We start from the raw sequence: 18,505 nt of genomic DNA, 5'->3' as shown, positions 1-18,505 counted from the left end.
ACAGTGGTTTAGCAAAACTTAAAAATCTATTATAGGAGGCCCAAAGACTGGCAAGGTTTAATGTGTAATTATTATTAATGATAAAGTATGACGAGTTTCCAGTCTAGTGTGATCTAAATCAAATAAGGGAATAACCTTCTTTTTAGCAATCAGAAAGGCTTAATAGTGAATGTTGAAAAGGTCCTTTATTAAGAGAAAAATCCCTTTTCTAGACACACAATTGTGTTCAGAGTAAAACAGTTCACATAGCACATGGCTATTTGATAGCATGAATCATCTTCCATGAATGATGATGCCCTACATACAGAATTCAGCTACATGTTCCCATAATGTTTATGACCTCAGTAAAGCTTCAGCATGTGTCATTTATCTTCTTGCCCTGTACTTACTTCACTGCTCTACCCTAAATAATCTTGACTTTTAGTAAATTAGGCTGTAATGAGGCTTGGCTTCTTCCCTGATATTTTTTATCCAAACTTTCTTTCTTCCTTCCTTCCTTCCTCCCTCCCTTCCTCCCTCCCTCCCTTTCTTTCTTTTTGTCTGCGTTGGGTCTTCGTTGCTGTGTGCGGGCTTTCTCTAGTTGCAGCGAGCGGGGGCTACTCTTCATTGTGGTGCGCAGGCTTCTCATTGCGGTGGCTTCTCTTGTTGCAGAGCACAGCCTCTAGGCGTGCAGGCTTCAGTAGCTGTGGCATGTGGGCTCAGTAGTTGTGACTCATGGGCTCTAGAGCGCAGGCTCAGTAGTTGTGGTGCACGGGCTTAGTTGCTCCGTGGCATGTGGGATCTTCTCAGACCAGGGCTTGAACCCATGTCACCTGCATTGGCAGGCGGATTCTTAACCACTGTGCCACCAGGGAAGCCCTGATCCAAACATTTTATGGAGAGAAAATAATCAAGTTCCTTGTGATGTAAGGTACAGTGTAGATTTACTTAATTTAGATTCCAACAACCCCTTAGGAATGGGATTTGGGCATCTGTAAAGCCACTGAAAATATATGCAACATTTTGTGTACATGTGGGTATATTTATTTTTATGTGGTGTAGATCTGTATGAGTTATAGAGTGTTTTTCTCTACGTTTTGAGAATGGAAATTCTAGATTGTTTTTCAGTGAGGTCAGTTAAGGACTCTGCTAATAGAACATAGTTTGGAAATATTTGTGGCTTGGAGCCAGTTTTGTCTTAGTTGCTTGGCAGTGCAGTTAAGACTCTACCCTCAGAATGAGGAGAAGCTATTTTTTATACACTAGTGGCTAATTTTTCCCAAACCTTTGAAAGTGCTCTTTAAAGTACAGAGAACCACATGGATTGGGACTTGCTAATATGTCTGTTTGTGATATATAGTGTTTGACTTCCAGTCTGTGCCTCTCCACTCGCCCTGCCCCCCAACCTTTCTGTGACATGTATGTGCTTGTTGGTGTCCATTCTCTTAAGGAAGAAGGCTTGGTTGCTTTCTGCCAATTTGCTATAAGCAGACACATAATGAAGCATAAGAAGAAATGGTTATTTAAGTGGAAGGGAGGAAAACTGATATAAAATAATAGACCCCAAATGCCCTTTTGTCTGCATGCCAAGATTATTCATTGCCAAAAGCAAATAGTAAATGTGTTATGTTGGAGCAGTTTCCCATGCTTATTGGCTCTACATTTCTAAGCCCTAAAATCTGAGTTATGTCTATGCTATGCCTGTCACTCTGAATCTGCTTTCATTCCAAGCCATTTTCTAAAAGCCATTTTGTTATTTTCCTATAAGTCAGGTAAAATGTATGTATTCTTCCAGTTAGAGAAAAGTTCACAGGGCAATGATTTTTGCATAATTAGTGACCTTGATGCTGGGTATTCAAAGATCTAGAAATGGGACTATAATTGAGTCATGGCTCAGCTGCACCAAAGAGAAGTGCAAATATTAACCCATAGACAATAGCAGGGAGGCAGGTGGCAGTGGTTTCAGGCTATTTTTACAGTTCATTTACCATCCTGGGGCAGTAGGGTAGTAACTAAAAACTAACGATCCCTACACAGTGTTACAATTTCCAGTTTTCTGTTTAAATAGCTTCGGGCAATAAAAATATTAATGAAGACACTTACTCATTAACATTGGCACCAAGTGATGGAAGTCAGAGCTCTCCCTGTTATGATTTACTGCTCTAGGTCTCCAGCACAGTGGTGATGAATGAATATAGTGTGCGATTTGAGAACTCATCAAGAAAGATAGCTTTTGACACCTTTGTCTGCCTCCGTGAAGGAGGGTTTAAGCAGAGGAATCAAATTGGACTTTGTCTCGTGTATAGCTTCCCTTAATTCTTGGATTTTATAACTCTTTGAAAGTCAAGGCATAGGAAATCATCTTTAAGCTTCTAAACCAAAAAGGCTTACCAAGTACTGAAAACCACATTAAGAGAAGTGCAAATGTGAAAAGGAGCTTATCTGTGTAGTTCCTCCCTTGTCAAGGAGTTCTGCTCTAGCTGTCGAGGTCATTGCTCTTAATAAGCCTTATATTCCTTTATAGAAGCTCATAAATATGTTTAGAATGGCATTTGTTTTCTAAAGCAGAAGGTCACTTGGGATTATTTTAAGGGATTAATTTTTAGCATCGTGACTAAGTTAATCTGTAGCTAATAAACATCTCATCATCACGGTGCCTTTGGGGGGGCACAATATATAGTGATACCACCTTGTGTCAATTCCAGTGCTCCCCAACATGGTGTGTAAAGAAGGATAGCATGTCAGTCTCTCCCTTTCATCATCTTTTTCAAAGCTAATTAACATATTAACTGTGCTTGTCAAAATGTGGGGCAAATCATTTATAAATAAACCTGTCAAATGTAATGAGATTGCATATTAAATCACCCTTTTCTCTATAGCATCTCTGATTTAAGATTAAAATTAATTTATTTAACATTGTAGCAGCTGGGTGGTTAGAAAAAAATTTCCATACCGATCTTGATATATAGAAAAACGTCTGCATCAAAATTGATTTTGCATATATCAGAGAAGAAATTGCCTGTTTATTGAGTATTATAAGGCCATTTAGCATTGCATTTTATTAAATCAGCCTAATCACCATACATTCTGGCAATGTAGAGTTCTGCCATCATCCGTAATGATCTCTCCTGAACCAAGGAAATTTATGTAATAAAATAAAGTTTCCTAAGGACTCAGGCTTGTTTACCAGTGTTTTAAGAGAAAGAATCATAAATGGTCTTAAGCAATAGTAATAACAATGGTACCAATAACAGGTACTTTTACTGAACACAAACTGTATTCTAAGTCCTCTTATGCATTTTAATTACTTACCTACTGTTCTATGATACAGTGAAAGAAAACAAAACCCAGGGAGACTAAATGAGAGAGTAAAGGTCATAGTTAGTAAGTAGAGCTGACATCCAAACTCAGAGCTAACCCACTCCAAAGCCCTTGCTCCTTATAACATATTACATAATCTCTTAAGATGATTTATAAGCAGTTGTTTTTTTATTTTACTAGTAAAGTGATTCCAAAACACAAATAAGTAAAATACCTCTTTGAGAATTTAGGTTATGATCTGAGTCATGTTGGATCCTTTGCATATTTCAAACAAAGTGGGTTGCTTTCCCTCACACAACAGCCTTGCAGACTGCTTTCTCTCCTCACATCAATAGTCTACATTATATAATTTTATTCAGGGTGGGGTTTTTTTGAAATAAACTTAAGACATGAATCATTGGATTGAATACATTTTCATGAGACCAATATCTATACTGGCAAGTATTTTCACAACTTCTAACCATTACTCATTTACCGCTTCTGCTAAAACAAATGTGTCCATTTAAAAAAGAATGTTAATCAAAAATGAGAATTTGAGTTCATGGGCTACATAAAATCATCTATCAACATTATTTAACATATTCTAATTAATCAGGTCATGAGACCAAGGAGGATTCAAATTAGTCAGTCTCAAAAGTAACAACTCTTTAAGAGCTCTTGAAAGCTGCTCAAATAATACATGATCCGAATGACTTGCCAGTGTAGCCACTGACAATGCAATGGAACATGACAAAAGAAGAGGGATAGTCAGAAGGGTGTCTGGGGGACAAAAGCTGAGCTCCTGGTGGCAGCCGTACTTTCTGAGCCACTCCCACTACTGAAGTCCCTTAAAATTGTGATGACCATAGAGTATATTGTCCATACCAGGATACTTTTTAGAGTTAATAGTAATTCTGCTAGGACAATAGGTGTAAAAGAGGGATGTAACTGTGACATGTGGTCATCTTACTCATAAAGCACTGGAGCAATAATTTGCTAAATACTAGTAGTCAGAAGAGACAATGCATTTGAGTGCTTAATTCACACCGAAGGAGTGCTGGCTACAAACTATTCCTGTGGAAAACTTCTGTTACATTGCTTTATAACAAATCATCTCCAAAAGTACAGTTCTCTAATATTAGATTATTATGACATTATGGAGTGGCTGCCACAGTGCTACATTTAGTGATGGCTTTGGAATGCTGAAGGGAACCGGTTCTCTCATCCTATCAGAAGCTTAGTGTGGTTATGGTTATTACATCCCATGTTGTTTATCAGTGTGTGTTTGTGAGAGAGAGTGTATGTGTGTTTTCAATGGATGTGTTTGGTCACTTGTTAATGATGGGCTGGCTGAATCATAACATATAAAATGAGACATTGTATATGTAGTTTTCACTACTAAATATTTTTTAAACAAATAAAAATTCCCCCACTTGTATCAAAGTTGGCGAAGTAATTGGTTACCCACAACTGGTTTTTGGATAATTTTTAAATAGCCAATCACAATGACTAAGTTTCATGATACTAAGATAGCTCTTGGTATACTTAGCTGCCTCACTGCTTCATAGCTGCAAGAGATGGATAAATGCGGAAATTCTTTAAGAAATATATGACTCCATAAATGTTGAAAATAGTGTTCTTATTCGGCTTTTGGAACATCAACCAGCCAAGCTAAATATTTTGTATTTCTATTAAAGTATACAATCCAAGGGTGCTATAGAATATATCAAAGAAATAGAAGCTGTTGTATTTGGTTTTAGGGAGATTCACATACTGTCTATGTCTAGAGAATTAGAGAGAAATTTTGGCCCAGGATGTTCTCATCTTACGTGTGTGTGTGCACATGCACGTGCATTTAATTCGGAAATATATGTTAGTACTCAAGGTTTGGAGAGCATTGGATATTCACTAGTGCCTTTTATGTTTTACAAGTTGTGTATTTTTTCATGTAGCTATTGATTCTCTGATCATGGTAACTAACAGTGGTTTGCTGTATAAAGGAGGCCATGTTATGGTAGAAAATACGTTGAAAGCCTAAATTAGGCTCTGCCACTCCTTACCTGTGTGAATTTAGTTGACCAAATCGCTTAACTATCCTTATCTTCAGTTTCCAAATCAAAAAATTTTGATAATTAAACCTATTTCAGATATAACTAGTTACTAATAGCTGCCACAATAATAACAATAACAAAAGTAGTAATCTCCTGCCTCACTCATTCTCATCCTCTAATCCTATTTCTCAGAACTAACTACTACTTTCAACTCTTTTAGGATCTATCTCCACATGTCTTAAATAATTGTTTATATTGCTATCTCTAAGTTACTGTTTTAGACATTGCTACTAAGTAGGTGTGTAGTAGACAAAGATTTAACTTTCTTCCATCAACCTTCCCCCAACTCCACCTTCATCTCATTCTCCCAATATAGAATCTGTATCACACTTTGAAATATTAATATGTAAGTATCAATATTATTCATGGTGAAGTCAAGTAGTATTCATGATTATGTATTCTTTCTTGTATAACCTTTGGTTTTTCCTGGACTTTATGATTGTCTCTGCTTTTTATTAGTTTAGTTGTCTTTGTCCCTACTGTTATTTATAGTCATAAAAGATCTGTCAATTATATATGGAAAATATTTTCCAAATGCTCAAGCACATCAGCAAACCTGTCAATTCCATTTACTTTTGTTGACATCTCCCTCCCTCAACCTTTTCCTTGAAACTTTCCTCTCTCGGCTCTCTGATTTCTTGCCTTAGCACAGCTGAACATCTGTCATCTTAGGACTTCTGTTTCCCCCCCTCCTGTTGTTGTAGGTCCTAAGCTAGTTGTTCTCTGTTTCCCTCCAAATCTGTTCTCTACCCTCTTCTTCCCTGCCCCATGTCCTGGATGGCTGACCCCTAGGGAATACATCCTCCAAGCTGCCTTGGCTACTGGTTCCCAGTCGAGTTCAGGCAATGGAAAAGTATGAGGATTGAATATTCATCCCTACTTCTTCCCTGCTTTAACCCATACTTCTTGGAATGGCTAACTACAGCTTCTGTGCGGAAGCACATTTTCATGGCTCTAGCTGTCAATAGATTTCCATAACATTTGGCCTTTATGATCCTAGGGGCAATAATGGCTTTTAGTTTTTTTGTTTTGGGGGGGCTTTTTTGGCTGTGCCACATGGCTTGTGGGATCTTAGTTTCCTGACCAGGGATTGAACCTGGGCCCTCGGCAGTGAGAGTATGGAGTCCTATCCACTGGACCTCCAGGGAATTCCCAGCTTTTAGTTCTAAGGCAAGTAATGACTTCCTGCTGTTGCTATGCTAGCCTCTTAGTGTTTCAATATGTCTTATTAGTTCTGTTACTCCTCTGTAAGTAGTAAATTCATCAGAGTCTGTTCTGGTTGGATTCATTTTCCTTCTGACCTTTACTGATTATAGATTCCTTGTTTCCTGGATTCCTTGTCTTCCTCCTTTAGTTTCCTAAGAAAGAATGTATTAGAAATATAAGGTTCAAATTCTTAGTTTTCTCAAAATATCTTTATTCTGCTCCCACACATGATTGATAAACTTTGGTTGAGTATATAATGTGGGGTTTTTTTCCCCTCAGAATTTTGAATGTATTGCTTACTTCTTTAGAGCTTCTAGTATTGCTACTGAAAAATGATTTGCAATCATTTGTGTGCCTCATCATACTTTCTCCCTGGAAAGTATTAGGTTCTTATATCTATCCCTGGTATTCTGAAATTGCTTGATAATGAGCTTTGATTGTATCTTCTTCTGTTGGTGCCAATTAGATACACAGACCCATTAAACACATTTTTTACTTAATTTCCCCTTTTTCAGCTCTGTGCCACACTCTGCTCTCACCTTTTATCCTCAATTTGGCGGCTTTTGGATTTAATTTCTCCAGAGGATAAACACTCAGTGTCCTGCTGGTGGGTTGGGGTGAGAGATGGTCAGAGAGGGCCTATGGGTCAATTGCTTTGTACAGACTTTCAATCCTCCGCCCTATTTCCAGTTGTCAGACTCACCTTTACACTTTCTAGAACTTATGTATCCAAGTCGTGCGCCTTTTCTAAGTTGTTGTAGGTAAATACTCTGTCTATAACTTGAGAAGTTGTAGCTGCCTATGGTCTGCCTAGATTGCTACACCTTCATCCACAACTTAAGAAAAAAATTCTCTCTCATCTTCTTGTGTGTCCTCATCTATCTGTTTTATCCTTGTTTAAAATGTTATTCCTTGGGCCTCCCTGGTGGCGCAGTGGTTGAGAGTCTGCCTGCCGATGCAGGGGACACGGGTTCGTGCCCCGGTCTGGGAAGATCCCACATGCCGCGGAGCGGCTGGGCCCGTGAGCCATGGCCGCTGAGCCTGTGCGTCCAGAGCCTGTGCTCCGCAACGGGAGAGGCCACAACAGTGAGAGGCCCATGTACCACACAAAAAAAAAAGTTATTCCTTAACTGACACTTCAGTCACTTTTGGGAGGGAGGGGGAGTTTGTGTACATTTTACCGAATGTCCTACTCTTGTTGATAATTTAATATTCGTGGCTTTACTTATGGCCAATTGACGGCTAAGGTTCTTGTCCTAGAGAAAATTGTGACTTTGCTTGGCCACAGATTTGAGTTGCAAGTCCTGATGGGTGGGAGGCAGTCAAACAGCATGGTGCAGGCAGGAGCATCTTGACTGCCAGCTTCTTAGTGTGGTTGTGGAAATTTATAATCCTTACCATTTAACTGTTAATGTAGTAATGACAACTTTATTTATGAAAACAAATGTGAAAAGAAAGCCAAGCACTTTCTGATAAGCTAGTGATGGAAAGGAATAGAATGTGAAATGATAGTTTTTTAAAAGATAAAAATTTTACACGAATTGAAAGAAGTGATTGCAGAAGGTAGTTCTCTGATCAATGGCAATGTGTGAATCCAACATGAGCTTACTATTAAAATAAGCAAAAGCAATCAGTGAAACTCTTTCAACAAATGCTCCAGTCAATATGAAGTTTCTCATCCAATGAAGGTGAAAAAGTAGATTGTTATCTTACATGCACAGGGAAGATATGATTGAATGACAATGTGATTGGAGAGAAGCTAGGGGCTTATATAAACATCATTGTTGGTAAAGGGATTTGGGCGTCTACTTCATACTGTTCATTGAAGGACGAAAGTGGGGACCTCTGTGCTATTGTGACGTTTGTGATTTAATTCCTCAGGACACTGCATTATCTAGCATGTACTTTAATTAGGAATCACATTTTCATTTACTGGTATTCTGCTCTGTGAATTAATGTAACTTAAATATACTAGTAGCTTTCTTGATTTTAGACACTATATTATGTAATCAATAAACTTAGATATTTGGGGTTTGTTTTTTCCCAATTTTGCTCTTCAAATGGAATGTCCTTAGATTCCTATTGGTAAAGATGTCATTGGGCAAAAAAAGAAATAGTACAATAATTGAAAAAGAAAGTCAACCTTAACTAAACTAGCCTATCAGTGGCCAAGAAACAGCCTGCTGTAAATTCCATTAAAATATAAAACAAAACTTAATTATAGTCTGTGACAGGCACTTAGTAATTACTAAGGACAGAATCCGAGTAGCTTCCTGTTTTCCTGTACACGTGTGGATTGTTCATCTTTGGTATGGCATTTTATATTTCTCTGTATTTGCATGGGAGACAGTAGATTCTAAGAATGAGATGTTCACATAATTGCATTTTCTGTAGAGCTTGGCAAGGCATTTCTGTTCTTTCTCATTGATAATTCAGTGGTTCTTCCTTGACAGCTAGCTTTCACCATGTTTGCTTCTGAAGACAGAATATATTCATAGCCTAATGTAGACTCAACAAATTGAAAAACTTTATTATATCAACTATAAAAATTTTCATCTGTTTGTCATTTTTAATCCTAACATGTTTAATTTAGAAACTGTTTCAGAATCTTAGCAACCCAGTGAAATCAATTCATATTTTTGTTTTGTTAGGTTTTATGGCCATTTTATACCCCTGCCTCCCAAATCTGAAGATTCTTAGTTACGCTGTTCACACTAGCTGGTTGGTGGTGGCACAGAGGGAAAAAGAACCTCTAGAGTCTCAGGGCCAGCCCCCTTCCCACTAAGATCTCCCTTACACAACATGATTATATTCGGTCATTCATTCATTCATTTAACAAAACCTTACAGAATGTCCAGAGGTTCAAGAGTGAAAAAGACCTGGTCCCTGTCCTTCAGCAGCACCCACTAGTGTTACAGTATCACACAACTCCAGGGGGCGTCATTCACATTGTAGTCTGTATGCAATGTCTAATCTATACAGCCACATTCCAGGGCAAGTCCTTGAGTATATTCCAAGAAGCCCACAGACTGCACCAAAAAACGGACAATGAGGATTTACGGTGGGAAGGTTTTTGCCTTCAGGTCTTCCATGTGTTATCTAAGAGGGTTGTCATAGCAGATGGATGTCAAACATTTCCCTGTCAAATATCATCCATCTAGTTGTACACCTTAGTAGTGCTCATTCCAGCATTCTTAACCACAGACCATCTAAGTACAGCTATGCCATTTGATGACTAGAACTAAATATATCAGCTTACCACTCTGTAAACTGAAGTTCAGAATTCTCCTGTCAGGAGAGTAATTTACATGATTTCAGCAGTGATTTGCCTTGTGATATGCTAGATATATAAAAAGATTGCTTGAATGTGTCATTTGCTTTGATCTTTAAGATAATTACCCATGAACAATTTTTTCCTAATTCCCCAAATTATTGCAGGACGATTAATACATTTGCAGGGAGAAATCTTATAATATGACTTCCTTGTTTTGCATCAGCTGTCATATAAACAGAAATTAAAGATGTGCAAAGCTTATTAATTTGTTTTTTCTTGTCCTGCCTGGTCTACAGTTATTCCTTGGAGAAGTGCTTTCTGTGGTAGCATTTTAAATGACTAATCGAATGGAACCTCTCTCTTCCTTTGTTGTTCCATAGTACAAGAAATAATATTTCTTGGCTATTCAATGCAATATGTTGAGTTTTATATTTTTTTCCTTATTGTAGTCCTCAGTAAGGTCCTTTCCTATTTAAATTTTTGTATCAGTTGTTAATGGTTTCTGGATGTTCCTGTCTGAATATTCCCAGGTATCTATATAATATGTGGCTGTTACTTTTATTTATTTATTTATTTGTTTGTTTATTTTTGCTGCACTGGGTCTTCGTTGCTGTGCATGAGCTTTCTCTAGTCATGGCAAGCGGGGGCTACTCTTCGTTGTGGTGTGTGGGCTTCTCTTGTTGAGGAGCACGGGCTCTAGAGCGTACGGGCTTCAGTAGTTGCAGCGCATGGGCTCAGTAGTTGTGGTTTGCAGGGTCAGTAGTTGTGGTGCACAGGCTTAGTTGCTCTGCGGCATGTGGGATCTTCCTGGACCAGGGATCGAACCCGAGTCCCCTGTATTGACAGGCGGATTCTTAACCACTGCGCCACCAGAGAAGTCTTGTGTGGCTGTTATTTTAAGACTTTATCTCTGGGGTTTTCATTATCTGTGGAAGTCTGTTTTCCATTTTAAAACATCTTTAACCACCCATCCTTCTTTCAGTACACTATCAATGGTGATAGACTTCAGTCTTTAGGGATAGTTTTATTGGTTTTTTTCTACCCAAACCTTAATTTTATAGACTTTCTTTTGATATTATCTTTATCCTTGTTAGCATTTGTGTCAACAGGAATGAGAACAAATTCGCCATCTCCGTTTCTTCTTTTTTAATCTGACCAGACTGACCAAATAAAGACCCGTCGTTCTAACTGGGGAAGCGGCATGGCATAACAAAGGCTCACTGGCCCAGGATTCTGAGTCACAGCTTCAGGTTCTGGGGCTGACATTTAAACATGTAATACGGTTTCTTTACACGTGAAAATCAAGGCACTGTCTTAGGCACTCTCTAAAGTCCCTCTATCTCTAAATTTTAACAGTCGAGTAAATTGTACTGCTGAACCAGAGGTTTCCATGGAGACCATTGGAATTCCTTCAGAGTGACATAAATGAAGTTAGGGTTTAGATATTTTGGTGTAATGACTGAACTGATTTTTCTAGTGTTTAATTTTATATGATGATATTAGTTCTAAATCAGATTCCTTTCTCTACTTCAGTTTCTTGTGTACACTCCTCAGAATAGTTTGTATAATTCATTCATTCATTCATTCTTTCGTTTATTTGAAAGATATTTATCGAACACCTATTTTGTACCAGGTACCAGGTTAGGTCCTGGGGCTTATAAAGATGAGAAAGATCCTTCCATGCCTTCAAGTTCAGAAGGAAAAACAGTGTAATAAGCTGTAACACAGATACACAGTCAGTACAGTGTTGGCTCAGAGGGGCAGGTGATAAATTTATCCTTGGTGGATAGTTGAGGATAGGTTGGGGGGGCTGGTCCCAGAAGGTGTCACCAAGTGGTAATTAGTTGGCCCGACTCGTCAGAGCCATCCTTCAAACTTAACAAAGCTAGAGTTGAGGACACATTGGTCAGGCCATGGACAAAAGTACCCCACCAAGGGGTGAAACAGCTGATATTTGTGGGTAGGAAAGAGGGACAGAATTTAAGAACAGGTAGAGAAAAAGGAAAAAATGGAGAGGGGGGGAAAGTAGTTGGAAGCCAGAACGGAGAAATATTTAGGAATAGTTAGGATGTGACAACTCGATTGAATGAGAGTGATAGGGGAAGGGCAAGGGTTTCAGATGATTCCTGGGCTTCTGGCTCAGGTAACTGCACCAGAAAGCAAAAATACAGCTTTGCAATGTGATTTAAAAAAAAATAAAAAAAAAATATATATATATACACACACACACATATATATATACATATTTTAAGTATACAGTTTTATATATAATATATATGATATATTTATGCATAAATATATATAAAGTATATATGTACACATATGCATATACACTAAAATATATATGTACCAAAATATATGTATACTGAAATATATACACTAAAATATATCAACATAGATGTCTGCATATTAAAATGTATGAGCAAGAGTTATCATTGTAACTTAATGAGCATTGTTGCCAGTTGGTACTTTAAGGTGGTTAGGCTTCTAGATCTTTCTGGTCAGTCTTATTTCAGATGTGGACGCTGGTAAGGGGCTCCCTCTCACTGCCTGGTCCCTCCTCTGCAGTCAGCAGCGGGCCACCCTGGGCCTTGGCTTTATTGAACTACGTTAGCTTCTTGTACTTCATTCTTTGCTTTTGTTTAGTTTTTTTTTCTGACATGCCTCATTTGTAAGTACAATTCTTAGAGATACAATTCTGTTTCGTAGTTTGAAAACTAAATGTTAACGTATCCCCATATATGAAAAGTTTATTGTTTTGAGCTGCATGTTCTCTGAGATGGGCTTTCACCCACAGTCTAGCGTTTGGGTTGGTTTTGTTTTCATTCCTTGAGAGCTGAGTGCTCTGTAGAAGTATCTGACTAAGATACATTGTGCCTATCTGTGCCTGATGAAGCACTAACCACAGTAAATGGTGAGTGACAGTTGAATCAGTTCAGTCCCTTCAGTAGCTACCAAGGACATATGGAATGTAATTTTTTAATCTTTCACTTTTCAAATACTGCAGATGCCAAGATGAAAAGATCACGTTTGTTATGTGCAATACAGTTTCATACAAGTTGAGCAAAAAAACCCACGTTTTAAAAAACTTTGATCTTTTAGAAGCTAAACTCCTAGGGGAAAAAAAACTTCTTTGTTCTATTTTACAAATATATATATTCCAACAGAGAAAAGATAAATAAATGGCCACCTTGTGCATCAAATTGCACTACCTTTAATTACATAATGATACATTTCAGTGAAGCATGCCTAAAAAAAAATTACCTATTAGGTTAACTAACGTGAAACCTTTCTGAGTTAGTATTGCATCCCTATGTGTTAAATTCAGATTGTGTTTAGCATTTAATCTAACTTACTTTATTAGTCTACTGTTTCTTTGTGGTTCCCTTGGATGGAGCTTGAATACATATTTAGAGAATTAATCTGAGTTATAAAACTCCTTTCAACACTGAATTAGCCTAGATTCCTTTAGATTCTTGCTCTTCAGTTTCTGGTCTTGTGAACAGCAATATCGGCATTGCTGAGAAGCTTGTTAGAAATGCAAGATCTCAGGCTTCAACCCAGACCTAGGTGACTAGAACCTGCATTCTGACAAGATCCCCATGTGATTGGTGTATACATTAAAAGATGAGAAGCACTACTTCAGATGCTTTTTTTTCAATGAACACAAAGGCTTTGAGGAGATTTCTGGTGCCATCATAGTGCTGAAGAAGAGAAAGGCAAAAGTACTGACTTGTGGTGAGTTACGGTTCTGTTCATCTGCTGTCCTCCTGTCAGAAGCAGCCTGACACTGGCTTTATCTGCAGCCCTCTTTCCAAATGTTTTGACAGTGCAGATGGTTCTGAATGGCTCTAAATGATAACTTGATTGAAGCCTCATAACTTTCAATTAGGGAAGTCTGTAGGAGAAGGGGCTGGTCTCCCTCATGGTCATACTGTGAGCTGGGTGGGTCGCTCTCCCCTCTGCACCCCCTCCAATGCATGGGCTGTGCTGTGTCATGATCTCTCCCGGTGTCTGTGGCTAAATGCTGCCACTTGAGGCTGAAACTGTCACTCTCTGCCTAAAGCTCTCTATCCTAAGGAATCTCAAGCCTTCACTAATAAATGGATGAAATTGGAAGCGAAAATTTAGGAGGGTTTTTTTTTCTTTTTGAGATTTTAATTGCACCATATTTTAAACTATTAAAGTCTTTCTACATTATCTATTGAGGTTCAACCAAACTGTTGCCCTGAGACTTAGGGAAGAAGGAGAGCAATGTTTTATTTTTTGATGACCAAAATAAGGTTCATGTCAAGTAGATAAATAATAACCTCTAGGTTCTGTTTTATACTTCTTCATGTGGGTTAATTGCTTATTGGGTTATTTAGCATCTGTAACAATGTTTTTTGGGAAAATTGAGTATACTCCACTTGCAATGTCATGTGTCAAATGCAGGTATTATTTGAATATGGGAGGTAATGGATCTAATTAATACCTATTTTAGTTGAAAGATGTAAAGTTATCCTGCACCATAATCATCCCAACAGGACTTTAATAATCTGATGCATTACACTGCATCTTAGCTGGGGACTGTAGTGACCAACCCTGTTTGATTCAGGTCTGGGAGGGCTGCTATATTGCGAAAACCTCTCTGATTCATTTAAACTGTATCTTTAAAAGTGAGAGACTAAATTCTTGTTCTGAGAAAGATGATAGTGACTATTACATTTACAAGTAAATAAATTACAGTTGGAGGAAGTCATATGAGAAGTATGGAGTTAGGGGACCTAACCTAGTGGTTGATCAGGAAGCCTTCCCAAGGAAGTGACATTGAACTTGATGTTTCTTACTCTGATGGAGAGAAGTTCTTGCCCCTTCCTTGGGAATTGTTTGTTTGTTTGTTTGTTTGTTTCCTCTGCATTCCACTCTCCTCACCATTGCCCCAAATTTAGTAGTTTAGATCAATGTTTTCATTTTGAATTCTTTTGCCATAGAGTATGTACATCAGTTTTCAAATACCTTCATATCTAGCTTACTTAATCTTTAATTAGTTTGCTGCCCAAGTTATTTAAGATCGAACTTTGACATTTCGCATTCTAGCCTGCAGTTCTAGACAGCTCATGTTGATTCCAAGAAAACGTTTATAAAAATGTACACAGGTTCTTTTTTTCTCATATAGGGAAAACTCAAAATGCCATGGCTCTTCCACTTAAAATGACTGATTCTATATATGGTCCCAAGGAGATGCTGCCTTCCTTCATTTCACCTTTTTTAAAATAATCTTTTAATTTTAAAGGAGTTTTATATTTATAGAAAACTTGCAAAGACAAGAGTTCCTACATACTCCTCACCTGGTTTCCCTATTGATAATATCTTACATTACTATGGTACATTTGTCACAACTAAGAAACCCACAATGGTACATTACTATTAATCAAACTTTATTTTTATTTCACTAGTTTTTCCCAATTTCCTTTTCCTGCTTTAGGATCCCATTTAGGATACCACATTACATGTAGTTGCCATGTGTCCTTAGCCTCCTCTGGGTTATGATAGTTTCTCAGACTTTCCCTGTTTTTCTTAACCTTGACAGTTCTGAGGTGTATTCGTCAGGTATTTTGTAGAATGTTCCTCAGTTTGGGTTTGTCTCATGTTTTGGGAAAGAAGACCATAGAGGTGAAGTGACATGAGTCTCATCACATCATGTCAAGACTCTGTGCTATCAACATGACTTATCATTGATGATGTTAACCTTGATCACATGGTTAAGGTACTGTTTTTCAGTTTCCTCCATTATAATGTTACTCTCCATCCCCCACCTGACTCTGGAAACAGGTCACTAAGCTCAGCTGTTACTCTGGTGGCTTTACAACTAGTGGTTGTAATTGCTTCTGCCCTCAAAGCTAGTAAAACAACTGGGTTCTCCATGGTTATGTCCAACTTTATTCACCACGAATATTGGGATATAGACAAAAATCGAGAACTTCTAGCCTAGGAATAAGACACAAACCTCTTAGAGTAGAATATGGTCTGTGGCTCTCTTTTAAACTTTTTCTTCCATTTTCCACGCAGAGCCATAACATTAGCACTTGGCTCTCTCAATATTCCTCAGTTATTGGCTCCTGTTTTCTCCACCTGGAATGCACGGGTCCCATTCCTGGCTCCATCACCTCATTATCCAATATCGTGGGAATTGTGTAGAATGTTTCAGAATTATTGTGTTTATAGCATACATACTTGAGAGACACGTGATAGACCTTTTGCCCAAATTGACAACAGTCCTAAAGGTTTACATGACTGTACCAATAATAAGTGAAGATGGGAGGAAGAAAACACCCACACACTTTTTCCATACTATCAGGAAAAAAAGTTATCATTATGCTAGAGGAATGACTAAATGATCTCTGTGTTCTCTTTATAGAAAAAGATATTATAGAACTATCATAGAATAGGTAATTGAACATTATACAGCCAAAACTGTAAAAAGAAAAGTATTAGGGAGGTGTGTCAGATAGTTCATAAGTATGTTATATTATTTTTCCAAGTTATGTATTATTGCCATATTTGTTAGCTTTAAAAAATTATGGTTTCTTTTTATTATTTTTTCTCACCCTAAATTCACTTTTGTACCTAATTTTTTATTCATAATGAGAACTCCCAAATTTTATGACCTTCGGGACTAAAAAAATTATTTGTCTCTGCTCATAATGACAAAGCATTATCAATTCTGCTTAAAATCTTGATTTGAATTGTAATGAAAAAAATATTTACACAGCCGTGGCATAAATGAAATTAGGAAATTTTGAGCTCAAAAGAATTAAAGATGTGTGAGCATGGGTGGGTGTTTTATATATCACCTTGCCTGGTAAGTAATCCTAAAATGAGAGTTTGAACACACTGCATCCTGTGACACCTTTAATTGTAAGCTTTTGTGACCAGTTCTTTTTCTTGAAAAATTTAGACTAAGCGCTTGATAATTACACAGTGATTCAAATTCCCAATAGAAGCAAATTAAAGAAAACATTTATTTTATTTATACATAAATTTTATTTCCTGAAATAAAATTATATATCATAAGTATAGAGCTTAAATGGATGAATTCTTTCTCAGTAAACCACTCAGGGCAGTCAACTTAATCCATCGAGAGAGGTAGCACAGGGTTAATGGAGGGTAGCAAAAGAAAAAGGGGGGAAAAAAGAAAGGAAAGCAGACAATACTCCCTCCATATTAAATTGAACGGCTTTTATTGCTGTTTAGCAATAAAGAAGCTCCAGTAATAAAGTATTCTGCTATGTTAAGATGTTGATATGTTTTATACTTTTACTTTTTTATTTTTTGTGCTTTCTCTTTTTGTAAATCCTTTAAATATAATTCTCTCAGCTTCATTAGTATACCCTCAAGCATCTTTGAAAAATGACAGCATAGGAAACATCCATTAGAAATGAAAGTCCAAATCCCTTAGCCAACTAAGCAGATAAGTGCCTATAGAAATGCTATATCATCTCATTCCAACTGAGTAGAATCGCAGCATAGATTTATCTTTTCTTTTAAGTATCATATTATGGAGATGTTATGGACCAAGCACAAGTAGTGGTAAAAGAATTTCCATAAGTGGTTCTGACAGTGTAAAGGTTACCTCACCAGCCAGCTTAGCAGATACACCATGGGGGTGGATGTGGGTTCTGCTGAGGGTCTTCACACTCAGAGTTGCAGCTTGTGGTGGGAAAGATTAAGGCCGATAGGTGGAGAATAGAGGGTATATTCTGAATAGAGAAAAAGGAAGGTGCCAGTAGCTATTAAAGATTCAAGATATTTTATGTAAACTGAAATAATAAAACAAAGAAATATAGCTCAGTAGTCTTAGAAAAGAATTCTTGGTATAAAAAACATAAAAACCCATCAAATTGAAATTTTTGATCAATAACTGGATGTCTGAAGCCCCAATATCTATAAGAATATCATTGCATTTTAATACACAAAATAGTTCTTGTCTCTCAAATCTTTTTAAAGTTTTATTATTATTACTATCATTACTTTTTATACTTTTTATTAAAGTGTACTTGATTTACAATATTGTTTTACAGATGTACAACATAGTGACTTAGTATTTTTATATATTATACTCCATTTAAAGTTATTACAAAATAATGGCTATTATGTCCCTTTGTTGTACAATATATATCTTTGTTTCTAGTTTATTTTATACATAGTAGTTTGTATCTCTTAATCCCATACCATTATCCTGCCTCTCCCCTCTTCCCTCTCCACACTGGAAAACACTAGTTTGTTCTCTGTGTCTGTGAGTCTGTTTCTGTTTTGTTATATACATTTATTTGTTTTATTTTTTAGATTCCACACATAAGTGATAACATAGAGTATTTGTTTTTCTCTGACTTATTTCACTAAGCATAATACCTGTTATGCTTAGTGCTCCATCCATGTTGTTGCAAATGGCAGAATTTCATTCTTTATATGGTTATTTCATAGTTTGTTTACATACATACTGTGAAATATATATATATATATATATATATATATATATATGTATCCCTTTTATCCATTCATCTGTTGATGGACACTTAGGTTGCTTCCATATCTTGGCTATTGTAAATAATGCTGCTATAAACATTGGGTGCATGTATCTTTTCCAATAAGA

At 37.1% G+C, this 18,505-nt stretch overlaps 1 protein-coding gene across 4 annotated transcripts in view; it reads left to right on the top strand.

Annotated features, from left to right (window-relative positions):
• CDK14 (cyclin dependent kinase 14) overlaps positions 1 to 18,505 on the top strand; it is a 591,337-nt gene that overhangs the window by 358,449 nt on the left and 214,383 nt on the right. The gene's annotated exons all lie outside the window — the stretch shown is intronic.

The sequence above is a fragment of the Mesoplodon bidens genome, assembly GCF_964165515.1.
Source record: "Mesoplodon bidens genome assembly, chromosome: 9".
In the NCBI taxonomy this organism is placed as follows: domain Eukaryota; kingdom Metazoa; phylum Chordata; class Mammalia; order Artiodactyla; family Ziphiidae; genus Mesoplodon; species Mesoplodon bidens.
Note: the sequence above shows the minus strand (reverse complement) of the source record. Positions and strands in the feature narration are given on the sequence as shown.